This window comes from Arachis ipaensis, chromosome B3 (assembly GCF_059453495.1).
Source record: "Arachis ipaensis isolate K30076 ecotype BB chromosome B3, ASM5945349v1, whole genome shotgun sequence".
Taxonomy (NCBI): Eukaryota; Viridiplantae; Streptophyta; class Magnoliopsida; order Fabales; family Fabaceae; genus Arachis; species Arachis ipaensis.
Genome location: NC_142438.1, coordinates 108,403,686 through 108,414,377, shown reverse-complemented (window position 1 = coordinate 108,414,377; position 10,692 = coordinate 108,403,686). Strand labels below are relative to the sequence as shown.

The 10,692-nt window shown below is 37.8% G+C and overlaps 1 non-coding gene across 1 annotated transcript; it reads left to right on the top strand.

Moving 5' to 3' along the window:
• The first annotated feature begins 1,227 nt into the window (after positions 1-1,227).
• Positions 1,228-1,335, top strand: LOC148571987 (small nucleolar RNA R71). The gene has a single exon (XR_015908812.1). It is a non-coding gene; the product is annotated as a small nucleolar RNA R71 (small nucleolar RNA).
• Positions 1,336-10,692: the final 9,357 nt, after the last annotated feature.

The window sequence follows — 10,692 nt, the reverse complement described above, 5'->3', positions numbered from 1 at the left end:
GATTCCCAGTTTCTCTATCACAGAGAGGGGCATGAGGTTTATCCCTGAACTAAGGTCACACAGAGCCTTAAAGATCATGGTGCCTATGGTACAGGGTATTATGAACTTTCCAGGATCCTGTCTCTTTTGAGGCAATGTCAGTTGATCCAGATCACTTAGTTCATTGATGAACAAGGGAGGTTCAACTTCCCAAGCATCAATGCCAAATAATTTGGCATTCAGCTTCATGATTGCACCAAGAAACTTGGCAGTTTGCTCTTCAGTGACATCCTCATTCTCTTCAGAAGAGGAATACTCATCAGAGCTCATGAAGGGCATAAGAAGGTTCAATGGGATCTCTATAGTCTCTAGATGAGCCTCAGAGTCCTTTGATTCCCCAGAGGGAAGCTCCTTATTGATCACTGGACGTCCCTGGAGGTCTTCCTCCTTGGGATTCACGTCCTCTCCTCTCCTCAGAGGTTCGGCCATGGCGCTTATGTCAATGGCCTTGCACTCTCCTTTTGGGTTCTCTTCTGTATTGCTTGGGAGAGTACTAGGAGGGATTTCAGTGATCCTTTTACTCAGCTGGCCCACTTGTGCTTCCAGATTTCTAATGGAAGACCTTGTTTCATTCATGAAACTTACAGTGGCCTTAGATAGATCAGAGACTAGATTTGCTAAATTAGAAGCATTTTGTTCAGAGTTCTCTGTCTGTTGCTGAGTTGATGATGGAAAAGGTTTGCTATTGCTAAACCTGTTTCTTCCACCATTATTAAAGCCTTGTTGGGGCTTTTGATCCTTCCATGAGAAATTTGGATGATTTCTCCATGTTGAGTTATAGGTGTTTCCATAAGGTTCACCTAAGTAATTTACCTCTGCTATTGCAGGGTGCTCAGGATCATAAGCTTCTTCTTCAGAAGATGCCTCTTGAGTACTGTTGGATGCAGCTTGCATTCCATGCAGACTCTGAGAGATCATATTGACTTGCTGAGTCAATATTTTATTCTGAGCCAATATGGCATTCAGAGTATCAACTTCAAGAACTCCCTTCTTCATAGGCGTCCCATTACTCACAGGATTCCTTTCAGAAGTGTACATGAACTGGTTATTAGCAACCATGTCAATGAGTTCTTGAGCTTCTGCAGGCGTTTTCTTTAGGTGAATGGATCCACCTACAGAAGTGTCCAGTGACATCTTTGATAGCTCAGATAAACCATCATAGAATATATCCAGGATGGTCCATTATGAAAGCATGTCAGAAGGACACTTTTTGGTCAACTGTTTGTATCTTTCCCAAGCTTCATAGAGAGATTCACCTTCTTTCTGTCTGAAGGTTTGAACATCAGCTCTAAGCTTGCTCAGCTTTTGAGGAGGAAAGTACTTGGCTAAGAAAGCCGTGACCAGCTTATCCCAAGAGTTCAGGCTGTCTTTGTGTTGAGAATCCAACCATAATCTAGCTCTGTCTCTTACAACAAAAGGGAAAAGCATGAGCCTGTAGACTTCAGGATCTACTCCATTAATCTTAACAGTATCACATATCTGCAAGAATTCAGTTAAGAACTAAAAAGGATCTTCAGATGGAAGTCCATGAAACTTGTAGTTCTGCTGCATCAGAGAAACTAACTGAGGTTTCAGCTCAAAGTTGTTTGCTCCAATGGCAGGAATGGAGATGCTTCTTCCATGTAAATTGGAATTAGGTGCAGTAAAGTCACCAAGCATCTTCCTTATATTATTATTATTTTCGGCTGCCATCTCCTCTTCCTGTTCAAAAATTTCTGAAAGGTTATCTCTGGATTGTTGTATTTTAGCTTCTCTTAATTTTCTCTTCAGAGTCCTTTCAGGTTCTGGATCTGCTTCCACAAGAATGTTCTTATCCTTGCTCCTGCTCATATGACAAGGAAGAATGGCCAGAAAAATGATAATAATAATAGAGATCCTTTATACCACAGTATAGGGATCCCTTTGTGAGTGGAAGAGAAGGGGGAGATAAAGAATGTGATGTAAAGGAAGAAACGCAACTGTACGAATGGAAGAGATGTGAGATGAGATGTTAGGATATGAATGAATAAATAGAATAGGATGGGGGGAGGTATAATTTTCGAAAATTATTTTGAAAAAGAGTTAGTGACTTTTGAAAAATGGTTTTTGAAAAATGTTAGAAGTTTTCGAAAAATTTTTAAAATTTAAAAATAAAAATAATTAGTTAATAAAAAGAAATTTTTGAAAAAGAGGGGAGATATTTTCGAAAATTAGAGAGAGAGAGTTAGTTAGGTGGTTTTGAAAAAGTTAAGAAACAAACAAAAAGTTAGTTAGTTAGTTGAAACAAATTTTGAAAACCAATTTTGAAAAGATAAGAAGTTAGGAAGTTAGAAAAGATATTTTGAAAAGATATTTTTGAAAAAGATAAGATAAGAAGATATTTTTGAAAAGATATGATTTGAAATTAGTTTTGAAAAAGATTTGATTTTTAAAATCACAATTAATGACTTGATTCATAAGAAATCACAAGATATGATTCTAGAACTCAAAGTTTGAATCTTTCTTAACAAGCAAGTAACAAACTTCAAATTTTTGAACCAAAACATTAATTGTTTAAGTTATTTTCGAAAATTATGATTTAAAATGAGAAAAAGATTTTTTGAAAATTATTTTTGGAATTTTCGAAAATAACTAAGAATTTTGAAAAAGATTTGATTTTTGAAAAAGATTTTGAAAAAGATAAGATTTTCAAATTGAAAATTTGATTTGACTCATAAGAAACAACTTTGATTTTAAAAATTTTTGAAAAAGTCAACTCAAATTTTTGAATTTGATGAGAGAAAAAGGGAAAGATATTTTTTTTATTTTTGAAATTTTTATGAAAAACATGAAAATTATGCAATGCATGAAATTTTTAGATCAAAACAATGAATGCATGCAAGAATGCTATGAATGTCAAGATGAACACCAAGAACACTATGAAGATCATGATGAACATCAAGAACATATTTTTGAAAAATTTTTAATGCAAAGAAAACATGCAAGACACCAAACTTAGAAATCTTTCATGTTTAGACTCTAAGAAACGAAAAATGCATATGAAAAACAATAAAAGACACAAAACAAAAAATCATCAAGATCAAATAAGAAGGCTTACCAAGAACAACTTGAAGATCATGAAGAACACTATGAATGCATGAAATTTTCGAAAAAATGCAAGATGCATATGCAAGTGACACCAAACTTATGATATGACTCAAGACTCAAACAAGAAACACAATATATTTTTGATTTTTATGATTTTCTAAATTTTTTTGGATTTTTTATTTTATATTTTTCGAAAATTAAAAAGGAAAAATAAGGATTCCAAAAATTTTTAATATGAATTCCAGGAATCTTGCCATGTTAGTCTAAAGCTTCAGTCCAGGAATTAGACATGGCTCACTAGCCAGCCAAGCTTTCAAAGAAAGCTCCAGTCCAAAACACTAGACATGGCCAATGGCCAGCCAAGCTTCAGCAGGTGATCAGAAACAGTAGCAGGTGGATTAACTCCAACTAGCTTGCTCTTGATAACAAATTGCTGCCTCAGTCCAAATGAATTTAGACATGGCTTTACAGCCAGCCAGGCTGCAACATATAATTACATGGGCTGGAGTGATTAGTTGAATACCAATCCCAAAGTAGTTTGGGTATGGCTTTACAGCCAGATATGATTCAACATATTTCATGAAACACTAGAATTCATTCTTAAAAATTTTGAAGCCATAGAATAAATTATTTTTGAAAACATTTTTATTTTTTTCGAAAATAGATGAGAAAATTTTAGAAATTTTTTTTGAAAAATTTTTGAAAATAAAATAAAAAGAAAATTACCTAATCTGAGCAACAAGATGAGCCGTTAGTTGTCCATACACAAACAATCCCCGGCAACGGCGCCAAAAACATGGTGCACGAAATTGTGATCTCCAGGCTCGAACAAATCCTGGTAATGGCTCCAAAGCTTGGTGCTCTGATCTTAATTCATGATTGTCACAACTTCGATACAACTAACCAGCAAGTGCACTGGGTCGTCCAAGTAATACCTTACGTGAGTAAGGGTCGAATCCCACGGAGATTGTTGGTATGAAGCAAGCTATGGTCACCTTGTAAATCTCAGTCAGGCAGATATAAATTGATAATGGTGTTTTCGAATAATAAAATAGAATAGGGATAGAAATACTTATGTAATTCATTGGTAGGAATTTCAGATAAGCGAATGGAGATGCTTTCGTTCCTCTGAACCTCTGCTTTCCTGCTATCTTCATCCAATCAGTCTTACTCCTTTCCATGGCTGGCTTTATGCAAGGGCATCACCGTTGTCAGTGGCTACATCCCCTCCTCTCAGTGAATAATATGCTCACGCACCCTGTCACGGCACGGCTATTTATCTGTTGGTTCTCGATCATGCTGGAATAGGATTCACCCTCCTTTTGCGTCTGTCACTAACGCCCAGCACTCGCGAGTTTGAAGCTCGTCACAGTAATTCAATCATTGAATCCTACTCAGAATACCACAGACAAGGTTTAGACCTTCCGGATTCTCTTGAATGCCGCCATCATTCTATCTTACGCCACGAAGATTCTGGTTAGGAGATCTAAGAGATACTCATTCTAGCTTATTTCATGTAGAACAGAAGTGTTTGTCAGGCACGTGTTCATAGGGGAGATGGTGATGAGCGTCACACAAAATCATCACCTTCATCACGTTCTTGGGTGCGAATGGATATCTTAGAAGAGAAATAAGAAGAATTGAATAGAAAACAGTAGTACTTTGCATTAATCTTTGAGGAACAGTAGAGCTCCACACCTTAATCTATGGAGTGTAGAAACTCTACCGTTGAAAATACATAAGTGAAGGTCCAGGCATGGCCGAGATGGCCAGCCCCCTAAACGTGATCAAAGGATCATAAGGTAATCCAAAGATAATCCAAAGATTCTTAATACAATAGTAAGAGGTCCTATTTATAATAAACTAGTCACTAGGGTTTACATGAGTAAGTATTTGATGTATAAATCCACTTCCGGGGCCCACTTGGTGTGTGTTTGGGCTGAGCCTGAGTGTAGCACGTGCAGAGGCCATTTGTGGAGTTGAACGCCAAGTTCTGTGCCAGTTTGGGCGTTCAACTCTGGTTTTGGATCCTTTTCTGGCGCTGGACGCCAGATTTGGGCAGAAGGCTGGCGTTGAACGCCAGTTTACGTCGTCAAATCTTGGCCAAAGTATGAACTATTATATATTGCTGGAAAGCCCTGGATGTCTACTTTCCAACGCAATTGGAAGCGCGCCATTTCGAGTTCTGTAGCTCTAGAAAATCCACTTTGAGTGCAGGGAGGTTAGAATCCAACAGCATCAGCAGTCCTTTTTCAACCTCTGAATCTGATTTTTGCTCAAGTCCCTCAATTTCAGCCAGAAAATTTCTGAAATCACAGAAAAACACACAAACTCATAGTAAAGTCCAGAAATGTGAATTTAACATAAAAACTAATGAAAACATCCCTAAAAGTAAATAGATCCTACTAAAAACATACTAAAAACAATGCCAAAAAGCGTATAAATTATCCGCTCATCACTAACTCACTAATTTTAATTTACCAATTTCTTTTTCAAATTCTAACCATACTAACCCTTTTAACCTCTTTTCTGATTATTTTCACTTTCCTCTAACTTTCTAACCATGACATATTGATTATTTTTCCATTTAACATAAATTCAATCATATTTCATTTACTCATTTTCCTTATTCTATTTCTCCTTTGCCACTTTGAGTTTCTCTTGTTTAATTGCCTATTTGCTTTCCTATTTTATCCATATCCTGGTTCTCTGTTTTTCAGGATGTCTGCCTCACAGAGGAAAGGAAAAGGCAAGGCTACTGGCAAGCGCAAGCGAGGAGATTCCTCCCAGTCCATCATTGCTCTAATGCACGATTCTTCATGGCGGGAGAAGAACTTCACACAGCAGGAAAAAGCTAACCAGCTGCTCCCTGCAAATGATCCTATAAAATTTGCAAACCGGTACTGTGAGCTGAAGTACCCAGCTTTTGCAAACTCCAGAAATCTATACCTGGAGCGAACTCTAAAGATTCCAGAAGCACTCCAGCAGTACACCACTGAGAAAATCAAGCAAATGGGCTAGTTCTTTCTGGAAAGAACACTGACAGAGGTCAATTCATCTTGGGTACGGGAATTCTACTGCAACTACTATCTCACTACCCTAGATGCAGTGAACCTGAGAGAAAAACAAATTCTGGTCACTGAAGAGGCCTTAGAGGACATTCTCTGGCTCCCAGCCAAGTCCGATCAGCCTGATGGTTATTCAAAGGCTGAGGAGGACATGCGTCAGATGCAGTTTGATTGGGATGCCGTGAAGGCACGGATAGCTCTCGACCCGATGTTCCTTGGGAGATGGGTCAAGACACTACCATGCCTGGAGGGATCAAGAGAGCATACTTAAATGATGAGGCTCGGTTATGGCATCAGATCTTGAGTAATTATGTGATGCCGAGTACTCACGAGACGGAGATCCCGGCTGCTATGATCACCCTCCTTTGGTGCGTGCTGGAGGGTAAGGACCTTTATCTACCACATTTCATTCGGCACTATATGGCCAGGGTCCACGTCCGAGGCACCCTCCCCTTTCCATATCTAGTTACACAGCTTGGCCGTCGAGCTGACGTGCCATGGGAGGCTGCCGATGAGAGACCACCAGCGGCGGATTGCAGGAAGATCATTCCGCACAGCCGGAACTTCTTAGCCTTGGGCCACAGACCACCACCATTCACTGCTGCTGATGCGACAGCCCCACCATCTGCTAGACCCTCTTCCTCTACTGCTGCACCACCTACCCCTGCTACCACCACTGCATCTCCACCTGCCATAGAGCCCGTCTATTATCTGGTGCACTGCTTGTTCCGACGACTTGACTAGATGGAGCATCGCAACAAGAGGCGCTATGAGCACCTAAAGCTGATGATACGATCCGGTGACATTCCCTCCGAGCCCGACACACCGTCCGAGGCATCTGAGGAAGAGGCGGATGCGCCCGAGGCAGAGACCCATCCCCAGGGAGAGGCAGCACCAGCCGCACCACAGGCAGCGGTCCCACATCAAATTGAGGCTGCAGATCTTGAGATCCCGATCCAGTCAGCACCTCCTCCATAGCAGCCAGACCCTCAGCCCACCACCACCACTGAGACTCCAGCTACCATCCCTCCCAGTGATGACACTCCTTCACACCCGACTTGATTGAGCATCGAGGACGATGCTTCCTTTTAAGTGTGGGGAGGTCGCCATCTCTGCCGTTTATTTTGGTGAACCACTACATACTTTTTCTCTTTATTTTGGATATTTTTTTTGTATTTGTCTTTTTACTGTTATTTTCTGAGTACTTATACATTGCTTTTATGTATTTTTACTCTATTTTCTGCATTTTGCATCTTTAGTTCATATTTTAGCCATTTAGTTTATTTTAGTTATTTAGTTTAGTTTGCAATTCTGATTTATTAGTGGATTAATTAGTATAGCTTACCCTTTTTAGCATAAGATAGTATAGTTTAAATTGAAAAATATAAAAAGGAAGTAAGCTAGGAAATTGAACATATCATATTTAAATCCACAAAACTTGTATATAGCATTACATGATGTAGTTAAGCTGACAACATTTCATCAAGGAGGAACAATAAAACTTTAAAAGCTACCCTAAATAATTTTTTTATGAGAATAATGGGAATTTTTAACTAAACTTGCATACAATATATAAATGATATATGATGCTTGAGTTAGAGAACACACAGCCTGTGAGTCTTGAGCTTAAATTGTATGGTTGCATTCAAACCATAATTTCATTTCTGTGTGTTACATTTCTTTTTATTCTGATGTTCTTTCCCTTGCTTTAATTTATATGTCCAATTATAGAATATAGAATAGATACATACCAAGAGAATGATTGAGGCCATCATTTGATTTTAGCTCACTCACCCTAAATTAGCCTACCTTTTACATCACCCTTGTTAGCCCCCTTGAGCCTTTTAAAACCCCTTTATTCTACTTAGCCAAATTACTAGCCTTAAGCAGAAAAACAAAAGAAAACTCCAAGTGAATCCTTGGTTAGCTTAAGATAGGAAATTATAAATAGAGTAAAATGTGGGAAACCTTTTGGGAACATGGATGATATAAACAAAAGGTAGAGAAGTTAAAAGAAATAAAATAAATTTGGGAAGCATGCTCATGAGAAAATCAAAGTGATTCAATTACCATGTGTATTGAAAAAAAAAAAAGAGAGAGAGAGTTATTTTTCAGCATTTAAATAAAAGGGGATACAAAAGAAATTCCCCAATGCAAAATAAAAGCAATGCACATGGAATAAAAAATTTAAAAAGTGAAACATGAGCATGTAACAATAAGTGGGATAATATGGGAAAATAGGTAAAGAGATTTTTGTTTTACTAAATATGTATGTTAGGTGAGATCTTAGTCTAATTAAGGATTCACTTATTTGCTCACTTGACCCTATACATAAATCCTTACCTTTACCTTGACCCCATTACAACCTCAATTAAGACCTCATGACTTTTTGGTATGACTATATTCTATAATTGTTGATTGGTTAGATGAAAAACAAAGCTATAGAAATTAAGAATAAAAAGAAAAATAGAGTGAATAAACCCAATAAACACTGAGTGACTAGAGAGTAAACACAAAATCCAGTGAGGGTTCAATAACTCATCAACATATATCTGTGCTTAAATTTACTAATTGTTTTGCAAGGTCGTACAATGTTTTCTTTCCCATCTCATTTGCTAAAATGATTTATTATTTAAGGGTTGGCTATATATATATACATGACTCCTTGAGAGTGTGAATTAACTTGACTACATGTAAGCTTTATATATGAGTGAATAAATTAGAGTTGTATGATGCATCATTCATTTAGGTAGTTGAATTTAAATTAGGTTGCATTGCATGACATTCCATCACTTTAACCCTAATTATTTACCTTGGATTTAGCATGAGGACATGCTAGTGTTTAAGTGTGGGGAGGTTGATAAACCCATATTTCATGAGTTCTTTTATGCTTAATTTGAGTGATTTATACAATCCTTCACCTACTTATTCACATTAATTGCATGGTTTTACTTTCCCTTCCTTATTATGTCATATTGTGAAAAACATATTTCCTAAGCTTTAAAAATTAATTATTTTAATTACCTTTATTTCCATTCGATGCCGTAATCAGTGTGTTGAGTAGTTTCAGATTTTCTAAGGCAGAATGACTTAAAGGATGGAAAAGGAAACATACTAAAATGGAAGGAGAAAGCAAAATGGAGCTTTAAGGAAACTGGTGTCCACGCGATCGCGTGCCAAGCACGAATCAGCAGCGACGCGGCCGCATGATTGACGCGACCGCGCGCCTTAAGCAGAACGCACATGACGCGGTCGCATGACTGACGCGACCGCGTGGCAAGGAAAAGCTCCAAATGACGCGACCGCGTGACCCACGCGGACGCGTGACAGAGGCCACGTATCAGAATTTACAGAATGCGCCCCCAGCGATTTCTGAAGCCCTTTTTGGCCCAGATCCAAGTACAGACAGCATAGACCAGAGGTTATAAAGTGTGGGAATGCACCCATTCAAAGAGAGCTCGCATATTTTAATTTTCAATGATTTAGATTTAGTTGAGAGGGAGATCTTCTCTCTCTCTCTCCCTTTTAGGATTTAGGATTTCTTCTTGTTTTAAGAGTGACTCTCAATCCAGGTTTTACGTTTCTTTATTTTAGCTTCCTTTTACTTTTATTTATTCCAGCACTTGAATTAATCATTGAATTTATGAATTTCTTCCATGTTGCAAACTGTTATTTAAATTAATAATAATTGAGGTATTTTCAGTTTATGATTGTTCTCTTTGATTCAAGTTACCATTGCTTCCCATCTAAGGATATTTTTATTATTCTATCAATTTTACTTTTTCCCCTTTTGGTTCCGGTTAAGAATTCAGTAACTCAACAGTTATTAAACTCAACATAATTGATAATCGTTATCTTGCTAATTGAGCTGAACTTAAGTAATCCCAACCTTTTTTTAGGAAATAAATAGGATTCAAAGGTCAATTTAATTAGTCCCTTGACTTTCCGTTGCCCTAGTACAGGTTGATCAAGTGGAGTTTAGATTCAACTTTCATTATAGTTGAGAGAGATAACTACGTTTGACCTCTAATTTCTCTTACCTTGCCAAAAGTCTGCTTTACAGTATTTATTTATTTTAATTGCCATTTACTTTACCTGTCATTTAAATTACTTGCCTCTCATCTTCTAAACCCCGATTACAACCTTTATAGCCAATAATAAGAACATACTTCCTCGCAGTTCCTTGAGAAGACGACCCGAGGTTTGAATACTCGGTTAACAATTTCTAAAGGGATTTGTTACTTGTGACACCCAAAACGTTTGTATGAAAGGACTTTTGAAGGTTTAGAAACTATACTTGCAACGAGGATTTATCCGCAAATTTCTAGACCACGCAAAAGTCTCTCTCGTCAGACTTCTTTAATGGAGCTAAATTCAACCGCACAAAGATAGAAAGTGGCATGATGCTTACGCAAGCTCCTAGATCACACATACAGTCATGAAAAGTGTGCCCACCAATACAACAAAATACCAAACAAGGTCCAGGGTCACCATATTTCTTTAGAATATGCTCCATCAA